Genomic DNA, 22,265 nt, shown 5'->3' on the forward strand with positions numbered 1-22,265 from the left:
ACTGTCTTGCTGGAATTTTAAACACCAGTTTAGGCCTACTCGAGATAGAAAAAGAACTTCCCAAAGTGAGTTTCCTCAAACAACTGGGATTTGGAAGTAATTTCTCAAAATAATTCTAGGTCTAAGGGGAAAAAAACCATCAAAGATGTAGAAAATGCTGTTCTAGGCTCCGTTTGGGTGTTTAGCTGCACCTTTTTTGCTAGCTTGTGCCTTTCTAGGATTGAATTTGCATTTGAAAAAAGAGAAAGAGGGGAGAAAAACTACTTTGCTATTACAAGAATATTAGTGCTGTGTAATTTTGTGCACATGCAAGTCAAAGTGAAAGCATTAGACGCTCCTAAATGTCTAAGCATGGGGGGCAGTTCCTGTCAAATTCTTACAGTATGACTGGATATATGATTAAACTAAGACCTTTGTTTAGTAAATATTAAATATTCCCTGGTCCTTTATATCCTGTCATCATTTCCTCTGCACAGCTTACAGCTGTAGCTTCAAGCTAACGTGCAGAAGTCCTCTATTAAACATGGTTTCATAATGAGTATATTTAACCATTTTAGCAAAGATCTTTTCTGGGGGTATTTTTCTCTGCAAAGTTCTTGGCTTTCTGTAGACATCCTGAGTGTATAAAATGTGCTTGTATTAATTTCTTAGCCTTGAGTAAAAGGTATAATTAATCATTTCATTCATTATACATCGAAGAAGCCTGTATGTATTTTAGTGTAGAAAAAAAAATTTAGCCAAAGAACCTGGCTGATGTCTAGTCATATTTTGTGGTTTTGAAAAACCACAAGACTCTAGGGTGGGGATATTCATTGTATTAAATTAACTATTTTCTCACATTTTAAGAGGCAGCAGCTTGAAACACTGTGATCCAGAAAATTATTTACACAACTACAAAGCAGTTACTCCATTTGTTTCACCGGGGCTTTGCCAAGGATATTATCCAACGTACAAGGGGTAGTATTTGAATATGTGCTGGAGGGAGCTTGGTAGAAAGAAGTGCACTGATTGTATTGCATTTCATTCTTGTAATTTTTGAATAGGGGCAGGGCGTGTGGGTGGCCGCTTTGTATTTATGCTTTCATTCATTGAAAATGAAATAACTTTGTGTGTTGTTTCACACTCTGTAGAAAATGTACAGATGAATAATACTGACCTAGTGTAAATCACAGGTGTTTGTTGAAGTGAACAGTAAACAACGCTCTGTGTGAGAGAGGAGTTCAGTTGCCCCATCCATTCAGTTCTCCTCAGCGAGTATCAGTTGGGAAAGAGAGCTTTGTGAGGCTGATGCCTGTCGACATTGAAAACACCAAACCCATTCACATAAGCCACCGAACGGTTCTCAAACAGTCCCAACTTTTAGTCACGCACAGACCAGTGACCTAAAGCTGAAAGAATTCACGCTATTTTTGTTGACTTGGCCTGCTTTCCGTAGTGTGTATCATAAGTGTATTCCCCAATCTGAGATGCAAACAGCCCCAAATTAAGAGAATATTCAAAATCCAAACCCACCTCAAGGCTTCTCTGTAACTTGTGCCAGCTGCCAAAGGCTCCAAAATGTCATTACAGCAGCCAGGGACCACTGGGGTTCAGTCTAGTCCCCCTTCTTTTCAGCCACACTCCTTAAAACAAGCATAAGCATTACAAAGGCTCTATGCTGCCTGAGGCTCTCCCTACCTTGGCTGATCCTCCTGGGATTGGTTACACTGGTTTTAGGACTGCTGAGTGCTGCTGCATCCTAGCCATAGAAAATCAGGGCATCAGGCTGTAAAATGCTAAAATTGTTCTTTTACTAGTGTGGTAAGGGAAGGATGTTAAGAAAAACTAACACTAAGAGAGAAGTGATGTGCTGTGGCAGGGTATCAAACCAATGATTATCTGAGTCCGTTTCCTATTAACCTTATAAGTGTAAAACCTCTTTTGAAAAATTACTTTAAACCTGAGATTAACTCCTGGGAGAAGGTTGGAATTTGACCCCTTTTAATAACTTTGATTTTTTTTTCTTCTCTACTTCAGTGAACAACGATGTTGCCAATAAATACAATAATCTGCGTTTTCTGCCAAAATACTCCATAAAGTGTTATCCATCTTCAGTTCTCTATTTAAAAGTGAAGTGAACTGAAATTAAGTCAGTCTAGGACATTTATTTCATAAATAGGCTATCTCTGAGGATACATTTGGAATTAAAAACTTCTTCATTGTTGCTTTTTTTTATTTTTCCCTGTGAAAATTTGTTCTCATTGATTCATTTATACAGCTAATTATTCCAAAAAAAAAAAGAAAAAGAAAAGAAAGAAAACTTCTAAAGGTAATGGCCCAGATCCTGGACAACAGAATGTAGTCCAAGAACTTTACTACTCTAGGGAGTTGTAGTACAAAATTCCCAGCAGGGCTACCACTGGTTCAGCTGCACGAATAGGCACCCTAGAGCAGGTAGGATGGCAGCAGTGTTAGCACTGTGTCAATAAATCCTTTGCAAAGAAGGCAGTGTGCTGGGGTTCCATCCAGGAAGGGGGAGCCCAAGCCATGGAGCTGCCTGGAGATCCATTCCAATACTTTGGGGCTGCAGTAGTTCCTGGTGCTCTGCTAGAGGCAATGATCGGAGAATACAGCATTCCTGTTTCCATTCCTTCCCCCGGCCTGCCAGTACCCCAGACGCTTCCTGTATGAGAGTGCACAGGAAGTCCTTTGGAATTGGACAACATGGCATGCAGCGATGTATAACCCCAGCATGGACTCCATAAATTCTTCCTGCCTGTGGCAGAATTGCACTGGTCTCACTACATTTGAGCCACTGAACAGAGGGGAGGGGGATTTGTCCCAAAATTAATGAAGGTCATATTGTAATGTAAAGGCTTAAAAAATGTCTGGGCATGCTGTGTTTAAGATAGTAAAAATGTTGCACTTAGTGTTAGGATTTGAAAATCAACGTTAATACAGATTTATCATTGGATTTGAGTCACTGCTCCCACTGTCATTAAGTGTAATTACCTACGTAATAAGAAGAAGACCACTGCTTATGGGCATTCCCTTCCATTAATTGCCTAGACTCGTTCAGCTGGACTACTAGCCCAAAGCAGGCTTAGCCTTACAAAAGAACAGCAAAACCTTGTGCAAAGTAGTGTAACTCCACCATTAAATTCCATTAACTGTTGTGACCGGTTGAGCGTATTTCTTGGAGAAAAGTAATTATGTCGTGTGCTAAACAAATATTCCTGTTTGTAAGGAGAATGATAGAACTAGAATTGGGCCAAAATCTGAATCTGAGTTGGGATCTGGATTTTGAACTTCTCCCAAATTTGGGCATGTTTGGTATGAAGAGTTGGGAGGTTTCAGATCCTTCTACAGAAAGGAGTTTGAGCTGAAAGTTCAAGTCTGGGCTCAGATACGGAGTTTAAATAACTCCCCAAAGTTTGGGGCGGAGTTCAGACTCAGGATTCCAAAGCCCACTTGACTGAGCCAGTCACATTCCCCCAGATTTATAAATGTCATTTGGGTCTGTCCACATTAAGGGCCAACTCCTGTGGTTCTTACTCAGGGGGAAATCCCACCTCACCATTGCCATGTCAGGCCTGAACAGCAGTCAGAGTCTGCTCTGTTCTCATCTTCACATTGCTCCTCAAAGCAAAGTTGGATAGTGGGACTCTGCAGTCCCTATTCCTCTCAGCAACTCTCTCTGTAGCTGCAAGGAGGGGAAATTTATGGTGGAACAAGGTGTTGACTACAGGGTCTGTGACTCCATTATTGGAGGAGTGCTTTGTGGCCAGCAATGGGAGAAAGAAGGCAGCTTTCCACAGCTCAAAGCCTATTTATTCAGGCTTTCCCCAAGAGACTAGGATTTGGCCCCAGTTCTTGGAGGATGATGGAGGGGGCAACGGGAGGAGAAGGGATAAGTGTCTTAACCCTGGTTTTATAAACTTGTAAGATTTATTTTTGACTTTATGTACCAGGAATAAGTGTTGGGAGGAGCTTGGGGGCTGGGTTAGGTTTGGTGTATTTACATGCTAGCTAGCATCTTGTCTCTAACCTTTTATGATTCATCTTGGTTGTTTATGTGAGATACAAACATTCAGACCAGAAAATTAGACTGCAAGTAAAATGGCCCTTCTTACAAACACCTCTATACAGTGTCCACTGAGTGCTCACCCAAATGACATAGCCTGAAGCTGTCTGGGGCACTCAAGGTTGAAAGCCCATGGTTCAACTTCCTGGTTTGCCTTAGAATGAGACAATGGTTTTGATACATGCTGAAAACATTTGCAGCTCTTTCTGGCTCGTTTTGACACCATGCCTTCACACCATCTTTCCTTCACACCTCCACTTTGCTGCTGAGGGGATTATAGGGGCTCTAGTCCATTTGCTTCATGCCCTATGCACTATTTTGTACATCTCAGCCAGTCTTACTGTGACCACCACCCCGTTCTCCTCTTCTTGAGATCAAGCAGATTGAGGGGAGCCCATTCAAACCCTGTGGACTCTGCAGCAACGGGTATATGGCATTCCAAGGAGCCACAGGATGTTTCACTAGTTGATGAGTGGTGTAGGCTTGTACCATTTTTTTTTAAGCATTTGGACAATAGGATTGTGTATGATTTTTGCCTTCAGCCTTTGAAATGCATGATAACTTTATGCTGAAGATACTGCACTGGAGCCTTTCCAAAGCCTCCAGAATCATAATGAGGTGCTGTTGTGAGGGCAGGACATGCAGATTAATAGAACAGACATTTTTTCTTTATTTAAGACCATTTATATTTCGCTCTCTCTGTGTTATGTGGTCTACTCACCTGTTCCAGCTGTACCAGCACTATTTCTTTTAGCCTGCAAGGCTCAAGGTCATCCTGAGGTTGAGCTCGGATCATGGTCAAGAAATGTAAACGTGGATAAGTCATGTGATATTTCCTCCCCTCCTCCCCCATCACTGTCCATTGATTTTTTTCAATGACTCCTCTGTGATAACAGAGCTAAGCACAGCATGTGTATAAAACTGTAGCTCACAGCCTCCACCGTGACTTCTATTCTCGGTGCCAGCCTTGGAGCACTCAGCACAGCTGGGCCAGGTTGTTCTAACTTGTGTGGACTACCGTTGGTCTCTAGAGCCCAGACTGGGGTTTGTTGGGACTCAGGGACACCCCAGCCCCATCCTATACTACTCAAGGACCCTACTATATGGGGATCCTCCTGTAGCATTAGGATAGCTTTCCACTTGCAGAGGTAGCATAAAGTTGTCCTAACACAGATGAGAATCTAGCCCCAAATCTGCAATCCCTATTGAAGCAAAACATGTATGAAAGTTGTTTTTATAATAGTAGTGCCTACAAAGAGCTAACTGCTGCCTGAAGAGAAGTGTATGCATAAGTAAGTCAGTACATAAGTATAAATGCAGAAATGAAATTGATTCAATTCTGGGATTTTTCTTGTCTAGACAGTACTCCAGTTCCTTAAGATCTTGCTGCAGTTAATTTCTGTTAGCACATTCCAAGCTGACCAAAACTCATTGGTTCTTTTCTGTTTCCTGGAAAATGTGACGGTCCATGCTGGCCAACCTGCCAGTCACCTCCTCAGTCTGTTGCCAACCCTAGTATTTTGTAGCTGGGCTTCATATCTGTTTGGACATCTTGTAGCTTCTGTCCCAATAAAGTTTTTATTTCCAGCCGAATTGATTTTGCCAGTTTTCAAGTCGTCTGTCTTTTCTGAGAAGCTTCCAGACCCTGTTATGGCCCCCTTCTAGTTGCTCTGGGTGTTCTTCACCACGTTTAGTGCCTCCTGGGCAACTTTTGATTTCTGCACACACCTCAGCTGTTTGTTTCACCAGGAATACCAGCTCACAATTCCTCTCCCTGGAAACTCAAGCCCACTTTTAACACAAGTAGTGCCCCTCAACTGTACAGTGTTAGATTTGGGGGGCCTTGCAGCAAGTCAGTTTCTGCTGAGAGAAACTACGTCACAGAGCCATGTATTATGTACTTTTTTTGCACTGTGTACATGTTTTTAGCCATATTATGTAAACAAGCCCTGTTGTTCTTAAACCAGGATAGAACCGATCACACCCAAGCAGCTCTGGATATCTGAGCTGACACTCTGAGCAGTCACCAGGAGCAGGTGCCTCCACTGCTGTGCCCCCAGGGCTCCAACTACGCTGCTAACTGCCATTGGACCTTTCCTCCCTGGCTTACTTATCCCCCAGTCAGGAGCCAGAGAGTAGCAGCAGATTCACCCCATCGCTGCTACTACCTATTACTGCTCAGCAGATTCATTACATAATGTATAAGAAAGTCAGGACAAATATATAAATGAGTCCAGCCTTAGCTTACTTATATTTACTTCAGTGCTGTCAGTCAACTGAGATGGTATACGTAGTATGTTGTTAAGCAAATATGTCAGAGATAAATACATGCGATACAGCTCACTATATACACATGGGACCTAATTTTCAGAGGTGTTGGGCACTAGCAGCTCCCAATGACCTCCACGGGAGTTGCGTGTGCTCAATACTTCTGAAAATCAGGCCCCGGGGTCCAATTTCCAAGCCAGTTCCATATTAAAGCCCTTAAGTCAGCACAGGTGAGTTTTCAAATGCAGGACGGGGCATCCTAACTTAAATCCCCAAATTTGAACATTGGCCGCTGTGATACCCAAGGGCTGAGTTTGGAAGTGGGTGTAAATTCCATTACTTGGCTCCGTGTGTGCGACAGTCAACCGTGGATTGTCTGCAGTGTTGTTGCAGTTGTGTTGGTTCCGGGACGGGAGAGACAAGGTGGCTGAGCTAATATCTTTTATTGGACCAACTTGTGTTGGTGCAAGAGACAAGCTTTCAAACTCCACAGAGCTCTTCTTCAGGTCTGTCAGAAATGGTATTTGTGTCGGCAATGGGGTTGTTTTCATTTACAATAAACTGCTCTCACCTTCTTTTCTTAGCTGTCCTATCCCTTGCATTTTTTTACCTCCTCCCCCCCTCTCAATTTTATCATAACCCCTTGTCATCATTCTGGATTACTCTGTATTGGGGGTTTTGTAACTGATGGCCTCTCCTGCCCTGTTTTCTCTTAGGGCTTGTCTACACAAGGAAGTTAATTAAAGATTAAAGTAGGATATGAATTCAAAGAGGAATTTTAATCCACTTCCAAAGTGGATTAAACTAATTCAGAATAAAGCACTCTTATTCTGGAATAAGAGCACCCAGACAGAGAGTTAATCAGAAATAGCCCTTACAAACATATACCACAGAGAGAGAGAAGTGGGAAGAAACAGTCTTCAATTTTATTTCAAGTGCCGTAGAGCCATTTCCTATAGTACAGAGGGAATGAGAGCTTACTACAGTAGCACACAGGACATAGATATAAAACATGCAGTGTATCAGTTTCGCCAATTACACTTCCAGATAACATGTTAATGAGACTTTTCTCATGAGTTAGTTGACATTTTACAGATCAGGGGAATGTTGGGTGATATGATGATGGAATTTTCACATGACCCAAAGTTTCATTGCATCATATAGTTAGTATATAAGCTTTCACTGAGGACTTTGTTTAACATATTAATCATGAACAGCTGGTTGCATTGCAGCCCTCTGTGTCAGAATGGATGTAGTCAAAATATGATGTTAGTCTAGTCTAAAACATCATTACATTTTTTGTAGATTGGCCAACATATATTGAAAGAATGAGCAAAACAAGGAGATGACATTGCAATAGTGGAAATAAAATGTCAAACATAATGAGAGTCTGAACAACATGTAGAAGAAATATTGGCATGAAAGGTGTTAGAAGGATTTCTCTTCGTTAAGGAATATAGGTTATAAACACATCCAGTTTCCAAGACTGTGTTGCAACCTAACGTAACTTGAATGAAGCTAAGAGTTATATATGCAATATTGTTCACATCATTGCTCTGATCATTCTGGTTTGACTTGCCTGAAAAGACCATCGTTAAAAAGTGCCAGGTATTAGCTACTTCCTATCTCTGTGAATTTAGTGGGGATACTCAGCCATTCCTTGCTCCCAGCATCCCACAGTGTATTTGGATTTTCACCCTGACCACACCACACGATCCATCGTCTACAGCCAAGCTCTGCGATACGACCGCATTTGCTCCAACCCCTCAGACAGAGACAAACACCTACAAGATCTCTGTCAAGCTTTCTTACAACTACAATACCCACCTGCGGAAGTGAAGAAACAGATTGATAGAGCCAGAAGAGTTCCCAGAAGTCACCTACTACAGGACAGGCCTAACAAAGAAAATAACAGAACGCCACTAACCGTCACCTTCAGCCCCCAACTAAAACCCCTCCAACGCATTATTAAGGATCTACAACCTATCCTGAAGGATGACCCAACACTCTCACAAATCTTGGGAGACAGGCCAGTCCTTGCCTACAGACAGCCCCGCAACCTGAAGCAAATACTCACCAACAACCACATACCACACAACAGAACCACTAACCCAGGAACCTATCCTTGCAACAAAGCCCGTTGCCAACTGTGCCCACATATCTATTCAGGGGACACCATCACAGGGCCTAATAACATCAGCCACACTATCAGAGGCTCGTTCACCTGCACATCCACCAATGTGATATGTGCCAGCAATGCCCCTCTGCCATTTACATTGGTCAAACTGGACAGTCTCTACGTAAAAGAATAAATGGACACAAATCAGATGTCAAGAATTATAACATTCATAAACCAGTCGGAGAACACTTCAATCTCTCTGGTCACGCAATGACAGACATGAAGGTCGCTATCTTACAACAAAAAAACTTCAAATCCAGACTCCAGCGAGAAACTGCTGAATTGGAATTCATTTGCAAATTGGATACTATTAATTTAGGCTTAAATAGAGACTGGGAGTGGCTAAGTCATTATGCAAGGTAGCCTATTTCCCCCTGTTTTTTCCTACCCCCTCCCCCCCAGACGTTCTGGTTAAACTTGGATTTAAACTTAGAGAGTGGTCAGTTTGGATGAGCTATTGCCAGCAGGAGAGTGAGTTTGTGTGTGTATGGGTGGGGGGGGGCGTGAGAAAACCTGGATTTATGCTGGAAATGGCCCACCTTGATTATCATGCACATTGTAGGGAGAGTGGTCACTTTGGATAAGCTATTACCAGCAGGAGAGTGAGTTTGTGTGTGTGGTTTTTGGAGGGGGGTGAGGGGGTGAGAGAACCTGGATTTGTGCAGGAAATGGCCCACCTTGATTATCATACACATTGTGAAGAGAGTGGTCACTTTGGATGGGCTATTACCAGCAGGAGAGTGAGTTTGTGTGGGGGAGGGGGCGGAGGGTGAGAGAACCTGGATTTGTGCTGGAAATGGCCCAACTTGATGATCACTTTAGATAAGCTATTACCAGCAGGAGAGTGAGTTTGTGTGTGTATGGGGGTGGGGGGTTGAGAAAACCTGGATTTGTGCTGGAAATGGCCCACCTTGATTATCATGCACATTGTAGGGAGAGTGGTCACTTTGGATAAGCTATTACCAGCAGGAGAGTGAGTTTATGTGTGTGGTTTTTGGAGGGGGGTGACGGAGTGAGAAAACCTGGATTTGTGCAGGAAATAGCCCACCTTGATTATCACACACATTGTGAAGAGAGTGGTCACTTTGGATGGGCTATTACCAGCAGGAGAGTGAGTTTGTGTGGGGGAGGGGGCGGAGGGTGAGAGAACCTGGATTTGTGCTGGAAATGGCCCAACTTGATGATCACTTTAGATAAGCTATTACCAGCAGGACAGTGGGGTGGGAGGAGGTATTGTTTCATGGTCTCTGTGTGTATATAATGTCTTCTGCAGTTTCCACGGTATGCATCCGATGAAGTGAGCTGTAGCTCACGAAAGCTCATGCTCAAATAAATTGGTTAGTCTCTAAGGTGCCACAAGTACTCCTTTTCTTTTTACTACATGTGGACTCGTTACACAAGCTCCACCCTCCCCCCAAACACATCTATGAAAATATCTTGCTACCTTAGTGAGATCTCTGGTCCTCCGTCACCAGTTTTGACTTGTATAACAATGGTGAGTCTAGAATCACTTGCCATCTGACATTCAATGTATACAAGAAGAAGCTTCATTTTAGAATGTGTGGTTGTAAGTGGTTAGCGTAAAGGATCCATCAGTCCTGTCATTGTCATTGATTTGTTGTGTCTCTTTGAGTAAGCATCTTAGGGTACATTTACACTGCAATCAGGATGTGTGTGGGATGTTACACCCCCATATTCTTCATAGAAATAATATGATATGAATATAACATAACTAAGTTGTATTTAATGCAATATGGGTCTTGTGAGATATCATTGGAAAGGTTATGATTTACTGAATGTGATTATCCTATTTGTATGCATGTATCATTTCTGTATCTGAAGTTAGGAATATTGACTATGTAACAATTACAACTGGGTGTGTATCTCGGGGAACGCTCACCAGACAATCAGCCTGAATGGGCCATTTAAGAAGGACAATAGAATTTTGACGATACTAATCTCCCACTTCCCTGGGATGTTGCTTTGACAGGACAGGGTCAAGTGATGATGTCACCTGGTACAGAATACCACCTTGGACACCGCTGGTATTTTTCCACTGGAAACAAAGGATTCCTGCCTTATGTAAATTCTATTTAAGGCTGGGATGTAAGTCAATCAGGGCTCTTCTCCATTGCCTCCCCACCCAAGAAGGAAGACTGCTATAAACACCTGAAGAAACAAAGGAACTAAACAGGAGAAAGGCAAGGGCTGAGTGCAGGCTGAGACAAGGGTCTAGCCTGTAAAGAGACGTAACTGGAACTCTGAGCTGCAAAAACTCTGCAACCTGCCTAAAACAACATTAAGGCTTTGTCTACACCACACAGCTTTTAGCGACATGGCTGAGTCACCACAACCGTGCTGCTAAAAGTTGTGCAGTGTCAGCTCTCCTGCTGACAAAAAACGTCCACCCCCAAAGACAGCTTTGTCGACAACGCACTGTTCTCACTGGCACTTGTCATGGCAAAACTTTTGTTTTCCGGAGGGAGGGGGGATGTGAACACCTCTGAAAGACAAATGTTTTGTTGTTCAATTGCCAGTGTAGACATAGCCTTAGGGTGAGAAATTAAACTCAAGAAACAGATTACAAATAGTATTAAGCTTAGTTTCTGTGGTTTATTTGCTCAGTAATCAGCTTTGTTCTATTAGCTATCCCTTATAATCACTTAAGTTTAACTACAAAAAGGTAAATTTTATTTCTTGTTTATTCCAAAACCCAGTTTGTGCAATTCATATCTGGGGGGGCAAAAAGCTGTGCATATCTCCCTCCACACTGAGGAAGAGGGTGATTTTCAGGAGCTTACGCTATATGGATTTCTATACAGCGTAAGACCTTATAATTTTGGGTTTACACTCCAGAGGGGTTTCAGAGGAACAGCCGTGTTAGTCTGTATTCGCAAAAAGAAAAGGAGTACTTGTGGCACCTTAGAGACTAACCAATTTATTTGAGCATGAGCTTTCGTGAGCTACAGCTCACTTCATCAGATGTTTACCGTGGAAACTGCAGCAGACTTTATATACACACAGAAATCATGAAACAATACCTCCTCCCACCCCACTGTCCTGCTGGTAATAGCTTATCTAAAGTGATCAACAGGTGGGCCATTTCCAGCACAAATCCAGGTTTTCTCACCCTCCACCCCCCCACACAAATTCACTCTCCTGCTGGTGCTAGCCCAGAGGGGGTGTGCCTAGGAGTGCTGGCCTATTCCCCAGCTGAGTCCTCCCACAGAGAGCTGATCACAGACTGTGTGTGAGTCTACACTTGGGTACGTCCCTAGTTGTGTGTATGCTGGAAAGGGGCTTGAGAGCCAGTCACAGCAACACAGAAGGAGGGAAACCCAGGCTGGTGAGATGGGCAGGCTCCGTGGGACCCCAGCACATCAGGTGGCGCCCCAGAAGGGGGGATCCAGCCCATCACAGTGATTGCAGCATGCGTAGACATACCTGAGCTAGCTTAAGTGCCAGTAGTAATGAAGCCGCAGCAACATGGGCTTCAGCGAAGGCTGTACGACGCCACCCAGGACACATACCCAAGCCGCTGGTTTGCTCTGAAGTCCATGCTGCTGAGGCTTCATTGTACTTGTACTAGCTAGATTAAATCTAGTGTAGGTGTGTCGACCCATGATTGCAGTACAGATATATCCTTAACCTTTCTAACCTCTGATTATCGAGTAATAAGATGAATTTAAGCACTATTTACCTATGAATTTCATAGGAGGGATATAATTCTCTAATACATTCTATCGGATGATTTACAAATTCTCTTCAAAAGTTCTCATTCTCTGTTCAATTCTGCAGGAATATATAATATTACACAAATTAGAGATGGGGGAGGGAACTTTAAGGTCATCCCCTGCCAATTCAGGTTATTCCGTAGTGCTTAATCTGTGTATGTTTAAAGGTCCTAATTGATCTGGGCTTTTCCTACTTCCCATAGAAGACTATCCTCTGAACTAACAAAGAACATTAGCAGGAAACTTTTCTTGATGGTCAGCCTAAATTTTCCCTTAATTTCATCCTGTTGCACTTATGCCCTTGTAAGCACCCTAAATAATAATTTTTTTTCTTGTGATGGTAACTGTCTACATACAAGTATTGGAAAGACGTACTCTTCCTCCTTGTCATTCAGCTTAACTATATTCAGCTCTTCTAACCTTAATAAAACATTGTCAGATAATCTGATGAAAGGTGCTCTATAAGCCCCAATGGTGAAAGACAAATAAGTTGCCATGCACTGTCAGTTTCAGAAGAAAAAGTACTGAAATTAAAAAATCCACAATGTTCAGTTGTATGTTAGAATTAGAAATAGCAGTGAATAGTGTTTTCTGGGAATTTCCCCCCGTGACTCTTTTGCTTGATGATGATAGTTTGGGATAAATGCTGCCTTCGCTCCACTGAAAAAACTGGCTGTCTTCAGAGACTGACAATGTATCTATTATCTACTGTATTTGACCTAGAGACTGGGCACTGAGTGCTGTTAAGATTGTAGTTTTATTAGGCAAAATTTCCTGAAAATAGCACTAACTCCACACGGCATTGTACCACTAACTGGCAAGTGTTGGCTTAGAAGCAGACTGTGAAATGTAAAGCATTAAAGTCCCGTCTGCTTTCACCTGGAAAACCACATTCACCCCTTTCAGGCAAGAGCTAATTGAAACACAAAGCTATGCTTAAGCCCCATTTTGCCAAGAGGTGCTAAAATGGTTTCTTTAGCTACTGTAGACATGACCAGAGTCTGTGCTGAGGAACATGTGGTGGTATATTTGGTGTGTGCTTTCCAGCTGATGGAAGAGACAGAGAGAGAACCACAGATGGAGACTGTTAAAGAGAAAGGAAAAGGAAACAAAACATAAAATATAGGATTAAGTGTGCTGGGCATCTTGATTGGAATGAGTGACTTCAAACAACAGCAGTGTGGTGTTTTTATGTTGGCTCAGATAACATAAAAGGGAGAGACTGAGGACACAAGTATAATAAAAGGTTTTCTGCCTTCAAAAGAATTGACGGCTATTTATTATAGCTTTTTCTTAGTAAGGAATGCTGCAGTTCGTAACAGAGAAACAATTGTGATAAAGACTATTTTCAAATCCTCAAACTTTCTGACAAATTCTCCTTTTGAGATGCCTGGTCTCCATCCAAAGAGTGGTGGAGTTTTTTTGTTTGTTTTTTTTTAGGGAAAGTTTGGGCAAAATAGCTGAAGCTGATTGTGAATTGGGAAGAGACTTTTTCTTCCTTTAGTGAAGATAGCCACCCACTCTTCTACACAGATAACTAAAAGCAGCAGAAGTTTGGAACTTGGTATGGATGTGGTCACTAGGGATTAAGTTTTGATTAAAAATTGGTTAGAAGTTATAAATCCTTGAAATACATAAGGATTTGTATGTAATACAACTCTGTTCTGAGTTTGGATATGTATTTTGTGCACCAGTCAGCCTTCCGGACTTGAACCGGCTTAAAAGCTTATACAGATTTCACTGTTTTTTTCCCCACTATGAAGTGGCTTTGGCATGTTTTGCCTATATGGGATAAACAAAAATCCCACTCACGAGCCTTTTGGTTCTTTAAAGAAATCTCTAGCAAATAAGGTGGGTAAGAATGTGTTAATTCAATGTTGCAGTTGCTTAATAAGAATAAAAAGGCCAAGAAATGCAAAATTAGGTTTAATCAAAATAACATAGCCCCATTGAACATGTGTATTTTCTATCCCTACTTTGCTTGTTAAAGGACTAGCTTAATACATTGCTGTCTAAAAACATGCATCATAAAACACGTCTACTGCCACTGGAACCTTAACTTCTGTAGTTCCTGATAGTTTGATTTTTTTTTTTTAACTGTGCCACCTTAACATTGTATTAAATCCCAATTCAGCAAAACACGTAAGCAAACACACACTTAAACGCTTTGCTAAGTACGGAGGGACTTAAGCATGTGCAAAAGTGACTTGTTGAGTCAAGTAAGACAGTATTTTCTCTCTCTCTGATGTATTTGAGTAACATACCTAATCAGTACAGTACTTATCACTCCCATCCTTAGTGTTCTGGCATTTAGCAAGTGTTCTGATAACTAGCTGAGCCCTCACATCTACTGGAAAGATGTTCAGAAGTTACAGCTGTAATGCTAACATTCCACTTTACAAGCAAAACATTTCATAAAACAGAACATGTGTGAATCGTAAGCCTTCTACTTCCATCGTAGCTTTTCTCCCCAGACTCCAGAACCTTAACTTATTTTGAAAAGGGGATGCCACATGAATAAACTGTGGCAGATCTCTTAATTATTTGTAAACATTACACATTTCATCACTGAAGGAGCTGTACCAAATCTTTATACAGGATATTGAACTTAGTACTGCTAAGGGAAAATGATCCATCTTCCCTATACAGAAGGCATTACATCACAGAAGGGATGGAAACAGAGAGCTCTGAGGGACTGGGATAGGCAAACTTTCCTCCTTTTACAGGAAATGGGTGAAGCCTTGCTTGAAATTATTACTCAGACGTTTTGTGCTGTGAAGGAAATGTCTCCTGATAGCACAAGCTATTGGTTTCCTGTTGTGAACTAACAGTTTTTGGCATAACCAGGAATGGACAGGAAGGGCAGATGATGGGGGGTCACTTGGAGATCCTTGTTTTAATGACAAGTAAGTTGGAAGAAATTTGGGCAGCAGAGACACTAAAATGAAAAGAGGAGGATCAATTGCTGATTAGTAGGACGTTGCTGTGGAAACAGACAATACATCAAGTGCTACCAGGCGTGTCAGAGAAGCAGGTGTGACACTATTGTTTAAAAGGAAGTATACTGTGGGAGAAATCCCTTTGTATGCTCCATAATTAAGAGCCTGATTCAACAAAATATACATCTGGTTTCCACACAGAGGCAATTTTTGGAAGTTTCCACAGATGCTGGATTTTTTTCTTCTTTCAGTGGGACCCTACAACTGAGGCACTTGCAAATGCAATTTTCCAATTGTAATATAACTAGCACTGCTAATTGCTCCCTCCTCACTTGATCACCTTACTTATTGTCTTCCGAGACTGGAGAAAGCGGTTGTGCATGGCCTGTCTTTTGCCTAGGATCAGCTAGTTCTGGATGGCTACTTGGGAGCTCATCACAGGGACAGAAGGGAGGAGCTGATACTGGGGATACTGTGGACTAGTTCAGCCTCCAGTGCTTGTTTAAGACATCTCTGAAGGCTGTCTTAACTTTTACCTAAGGTACCCTAGCCCCATGGGCAATGCAGCAGCCTCCTGAACTGAACTAAGGGTCCTGTGTGAAGGGAGGAATGCACAGCTGGCTATGAACCTGCCAGAGAGGCGCCCTCTGTCAGGGGTATACTCCAGAGCCTTTATTAACCCTTGCATAATGACAGGTTTCAGAGTAACAGCCGTGTTAGTCTGTATTCGCAAAAAGAAAAGGAGTACTTGTGGCACCTTAGAGACTAACCAATTTATTAGAGCATAAGCTTTCGTGAGCTACAGCTCACTTCATCAGATGCTTAAGCTTATGCTCTAATAAATTGGTTAGTCTCTAAGGTGCCACAAGTACTCCTTTTCTTTTTATTAACCCTGTTGCAGCAAAATAGCTAGTACAAAATAGCCTCAGTACAGGGGCCATTTCTCCCTTTCGGGACTAGTCTTGTAAGGTGCTAAGCACCCTCTGGAGCCATTGGAATCCTGCTTATTGGAATGAGAGCTGAGGCCTCTCAAAGGACTGCACTTTAATTAAACTATGAGTAAGGGACATAAAATCAGGAAAAATTGTCTCAAAGTACATCTTTAAACAAAACTTTTTTTTTAAAATAAGTGAGCAGATTCTCTGACATAAAATAATTGGTGGTCATATTTGGTGGTCACAAATTTCATCCTTGTGAAAGCATTATTTTGATTGTGTGAAAATTCAGTTATAGAAAACTGCCTCTTTCACAGAACTAAAATGAATTATAAAAGTGAATCCATGTTTGCTGACACTGAAACAAACTTTCCAGAAGTATTGTTTGTTTTTATGGTGCCAAACGCGCAACAGTTTGTAAAAATGTGCCTTCGCTTTCCTTTTGGATTTACTAAAGACAGATCTACAAAATCCATGTACAACAACATTTCTGCTTTCTGCTCTAAAAAAAACACAAACTTCAGTCATCTTTGAATCATGCTCTTTTTTTAAAAACATCTCCTTTTAAATATTTTTGTTTCCATTTCAGACTGCCAGCATTTCCATGGAAACCCCCAAAAATAAAGACTTTCCCAGCCTTGTGAGAACACACCTGCAAGAACCAGAACCACATTTAGCCTTTGGCCTGTCAAAAGTGACTCTCCTTCATTTTGGTGTCACCTAAGGACATTTATTTGTACACTATGTATGGAAATGTTCTCTCAAAATTTGCGGGAGTATATATTAATTTAAAATTGCTATCATTTGAACTCTTGCCATTGAATAGTAACAAATGTGTTTTGCTATCCAACAACTCTCTCTTTAAAATGTTACTTCATTCTCTTTTTAAGGGAAAATAAACAAACAAAAGGAACTGCTCTAAAGACCGTAGAGCTGAGGTTTGCAGTCCTGAGACAACAGAACTAAGAATCTTTAGAAATAAGAATTGTGTTTAGTTCTTTTTAAATTGCTAATCTTGTACAGATAAGTTTTTAGATAACAAGCCAAATTTTCAGCATCCCAGTTTCAAATTTTTCATGCCCAACCAGTTGTACCAGGTAACTGCCCCATACTTAAAGAAAACATGAATTGGCATGTGCAAAATGACTGCACACCATTCCCCTGCGCCGCCGCCCCCCCGCGCCACATGTCTACATTTTTCCAAACACAGTCAGTTGCAGATGCAAAGCTGGATTCACAAAATTGGAAACTGGCTAAAACAATTGCCCCTTGGTGGTTTTGTTTGCTATGTATCAAAGCTGTTGATTTTCACATATTTCTAAAGGTACTCTGTCAGTACTACAGCACTAAGGAGCAACCTTACATCAACCAAACTTGCAAATGAACACTAAAGGAAAGTGGGGAGATTTTTTGCTAAGGAAATCTTCTCCAAGGATCCCTTACACAGTGAGTGAAAAAAGGAACGTTTTAGATAAGACAATCTCCAGGTGTATTTCTTAAATTAATTCAATAGTGGCAAAGTAAATACTTTCAGAATCATTTCCATGAATATTTGGTCAAATAAAACAGCTGAACTGAACTCAGCCTTGTCCACACCCCAATTTGTTTGCTTTTCACAAATATTCTAACAAGTGAGTTCAGTGGCAAGATTATCTGAGGTTACCTTTACTCACATTGAATAGGTTTCAGAGTAACAGCCGTGTTAGTCTGTATTCGCAAAAAGAAAAGGAGGACTTGTGGCACCTTAGAGACTAACCAATTTATTAGAGCATGAGCTTTCGTGGTGAGCTGTAGCTCACGAAAGCTCATGCTCTAATAAATTGGTTAGTCTCTAAGGTGCCACAAGTCCTCCTTTTCTTTTCACATTGAATAGTGAATCCATGAATAATCGTACTGAAGGTAATTGGCTGTTTTGTGAAGTAAGGCACTACTCAACATAAGTAAGGATATCAACAGCTGCCTCTACATTAATATTAAAGAATATTCACGGAAACCAAATTTTGATCTCAAACACTTCCAAACTATCAATGCAACTACATAGAATTAAAGAGTACAACTGAAATTTTGAACAGCAGATGTAGCGAATGGCTGACAAGCAATCTGCAGACTCAGAATTATTTGCACAAATTATATGGTGAATAATTTCAAATAATGAATAGACTAGAGAAAATCTTATGGTGCTTGTGGGACAATCCACAAGCAGAAAAAGATGCTCAATTCAAATGTTATTTATGCACTCAGCTATACTTTGATAACCAAGAGTTACTCTCTGATAACAACTCGCTTCATCGGATGCATCCGATCAAGTGAGCTGTAGCTCACGAAAGCTTATGCTCAAATAAATGTTAGTCTCTAAGGTGCCACAAGTCCTCCTTTTCTTTCTCTGATAACGTTTGATCTGGTTGAGTGTATTTTGAACATAATTTTATATACAGACTGAGCCCTAATTGTGATACATCTATATATAGCTTACTGTTATGCATAAGAGAGACAAGGTGGGTGAGGTAGTATCTTTTAGTGGACCAATTTCTGTTGGTGGAAGGGACAAGCTTTGGAGCATGGAACAAGAATGTCCAAGTTAAATACAAGGTGGGACAGACTGTTTAAGAATAGGGGGTTCATACACATTGTCGGAGACCACTTAAAACAAAGTGGACAATTAACATCTTTGCAGTCATAGGACAATGAAGGGTTTAAATAACAGGGTGTGTTGCAAATTGTTGTAATGGGACATAAAACCGGCGTCTCTGTTAAGTCCATTGTTTTTACTTCCAGCAGAGTTATGAATTGAAATTCCCAGGCTTGTCTCTTGAAGATGTTGTGCAGGTTTCCTATGAAGATGAGGACTGAGAGATTAGATATGAAGTTAATGGTTTGTAAGAAGTGTTTGCTCCTGGGTGATATGGTGTTTTTGTCATTTATAATTTTTTACAACACACCTTTCAAGATCCATAAGTCCTACACATGCCTATCACAATAAGTGGTGTATCTCACCCAATGCATCAAATGCCCCAACAACAACTATATGGGGGAAACCAATCACTATGCTCTCAAATGAACTCTCAGAAAAAAATGAAAAACGCCATGTTTTGTCTATCACCCATGCGAGAACACTTTTCACAAAGCGATCACTCCCTATCTGACCTCTCAGTCTTCATCCTCACAGGAAGCCTGTGCAACACCTTCAAGAGATGAGCATGGGAACTTAGGCCTGATCTACACTAGATAATTAAGTTAGCTTAACTACATCGCCCAGGGGTGTGAAAAAAATCCTACACCCCTGAACAGACCAGTTAAACTGACCTAACTCCCAGGTGTAGACAGCACTGGCTCTACAGAAGAATTCTCCTAGCTACTGCCTTTCTGGCAGGTGGATTACCTATACTGATGGGAGAATCCCTCCTGTCAGCATTAGTAGTGTCTATATTGAAGTGCTAGAGCAGTGTAGCTATGCCACTATAGCAGGGGTTCTCAAACTGGGGGTCTAGACCCCTCAGGGGGTCGTGAGGTTATTACATGGGGGGGTCACAAGCTGTCTGCCTCCACCCCAAACCCTGCTTTGCCTCCAGCATCTAAAATGGTGTTAAATATATAAAACAGTGTTTTTAATTTATTGGGGGGGGGGTCACACTCAGAGGCTTGCTATGTGAAAGGGGTCACCAGTACAAAACTGCACTATAGCATTTCAAATGTAGACAAGCCCTTAAATTCATAATTGCTGGACACTAAAAACCATGGACTTGAGACACTGATTTTATGGCCCATTTCAACAATCTGTAACATACCCTGCTACCTCCACTGTCTAACCCTCCCACTACTACCTTTCCATTTTCCTATGAGTGCAGGGTGTTACTTGCCCACTTCATTTAAAGTGGTCTCCTACAACTGTGAACCTGTTATGTTTAACAATCTGTCCCCCCCTTGTATTTCGCTTGGCCACCTCCAGTACCTTCTCCAGACCTGAGGAAGAGTTCTGTGAAGCCTGAAAGCTTGTCCCTTCTACCAACAGAAGCTGGTCCAATAAAAGATATTACCTCACCTGCCTTGTCTCTCTTATATCTGTCAATATAGCTACAACGCTACCACAAACAACCAGTCACTCTCAAGTGTGCTGTACCATCTCAGACTGATTGCATCAGGGCTGGACTTGTCTGATACTCATATAAGAGATCTTCATGAAAAATACAGGTGGATGCACAAAATGGTGTTGACAAAGACAAATCTCAAGGTCCTGAATACTTGCAGTCCTTAAAGTTCCTAAGTCATTTTCTGCAATAACAGGAATGTAATCCAACATTCTGGCCAAACTCCAGATCATGCAATTATACATTCTATTTCCTGAAAGTCCCCATACGGTTTCAGTATGCTTCACTTCCTGTCCTAAGTAGCTACTTATTTAGTGTTGCTACATGGTGTTTAATTTCTGTTGCTCACCGTCGAGGTTGGTTGCATTTCAGTGGTAGGTCAAGTAATTCCTGTGTATGTATTCGTACATAAAATGACAATTTCAAAGTTGTTCTGATGTATGTTTATTGCAGTACTCCTAAAGATTGATTAGTAAATATGGTAAAACTTGATCATCAATGTAGATGACAGGTGTGGTTTTACAACAAAAGTATAAGAATAAACCATACAGTGTTTGAGTATGGTTTTTAGTTATTCAGTTGGAGCAGATGAAGTAAAATCCACATGCAGAAAATAAATTCACGTGGGCTAAATTTTTTTTGGGGGGCGGGGGGCAGGAAATAAGTTTTATAAAAATGTTGTAAAGTTAGTGTTGATTTAAACTCCATTATAGTAAAATTGCAATAGGCTACATTAGCTGTATAGTCTTTCTTCGAATGTATTAAAATCAGTCCTTTTCATTTGTGCGTGCTCATTGTAGCTGAGGAGATTAAACAGCAGCACAATACAGCTCCAGCTCAATAGTGAGAGACTTCAGCTGAAAAGCATTCATTTATATGTTGTGATTCACTCTGTTTTCAGTGTCACGTCACTTGGATTTTGAATAGGAGGTTTGTGTTCCTTTTAACAGTTTACTTAAACAGGAGGAACAGCAAGAACTGTATCTGGCCACCTTTATGTTAATAATATAACCGGCATATGCTACGTTTTCGGTTCTGAGGTATTGTACAAGGATATGTGAGAGGTTCGATTGCTACAATGGGTGCCATTAAAAAGAAACCCTAGCTTTTGCCATCAGTCACCACAAGAGTGGTATCTGAGAACAGATAAGAATAATAGAATAGAGTGGTAACATAGAACAGGAAATAAGCATACGGAAAAACTCTGGTGTCTGTGGGTAAATGTTAATGTTTTAATAGCCACCGTTCAAAACAAATCAAAGTCACTTTGGTGACTTTCAGTACAATAACCTCAAAGTTAAAATTGTTATAAAAGTGAAAGAAAGCCAACAAAATTTTTCTAGCCATTCATGTACTGCTCTGCCTTTTAAGCTCAAACTGGGTTTGGTTTTGTATAACTCTACATTTCTTTGGCTGGTTTGTATCCCAGTGTGAACTAGAATGACGAACTGCAGCCTAAAACAAAAGGCCTCTTCTACTGACCTTTACATTAGGCCTTGAATGGCATTTATAACTAGTTTAGCTTTCAGTCCTATTTGAGCTGTACCTGGAAAGGCGGCTGTTCCTGTGTGAGCCTGGACAGTCTCATCTCACAAGAGGACTTCAAAGCCAAAACTTCAGGCACTTTGCCTTCCATTTCTAATGCTGTCTTGAGGGAGAGAATTTTTGATAGAAAGCTGCAGATCCTAGAGCTTGATGTATGAGAACAGCTCAGTGCTCCATCTACTCCCATTTCCTGTCTCTGATATTGACCAATGCCACATGCTGTAAAGGAGGCGTACCTTGCCAACCCCTCCAAGCCTTACAGCATGTGAAATATTGTATCCTTAGGGATGGGCCATTTCTTCTTGACCCCAGCTGGTCAGTAGTTTATGCCCTGATGCACAGGGAGCAACAGCCCTTTATTTTATTATTGCTAGTGATAATGTTCAGATGCCTCTAGTCTTATTCACATAAAGGTCAAATCCTTTGAATATTACTACAACTATTCATTGCAATAATATTCTGCAGCACGTTATGGTGCAAGGAAAGCTACGTGAGCCAGTAATAAGTTTTCAGAGGG

The 22,265-nt window shown here is 41.2% G+C and overlaps 1 long non-coding RNA gene across 7 annotated transcripts in view; it reads left to right on the forward strand.

The window, feature by feature from the left end:
* Positions 1-22,265, forward strand: part of LOC140895011 (uncharacterized) — a 104,289-nt gene that overhangs the window by 48,789 nt on the left and 33,235 nt on the right. For 3 of the 7 annotated variants that reach the window (XR_012154031.2, XR_012154032.2, XR_012154030.2), the window contains one exon: positions 16,708-17,854. The exons of the other annotated variants lie outside the window; for them this stretch is intronic. This is a non-coding gene — a long non-coding RNA (uncharacterized LOC140895011). Of the gene's footprint in view, positions 1-16,707; positions 17,855-22,265 lie in introns of those variants that run through there. 7 annotated transcript variants of the gene reach the window in all.

This window comes from Lepidochelys kempii, chromosome 10 (assembly GCF_965140285.1).
Source record: "Lepidochelys kempii isolate rLepKem1 chromosome 10, rLepKem1.hap1, whole genome shotgun sequence".
Lineage (NCBI taxonomy): Eukaryota > Metazoa > Chordata > Testudines > Cheloniidae > Lepidochelys > Lepidochelys kempii.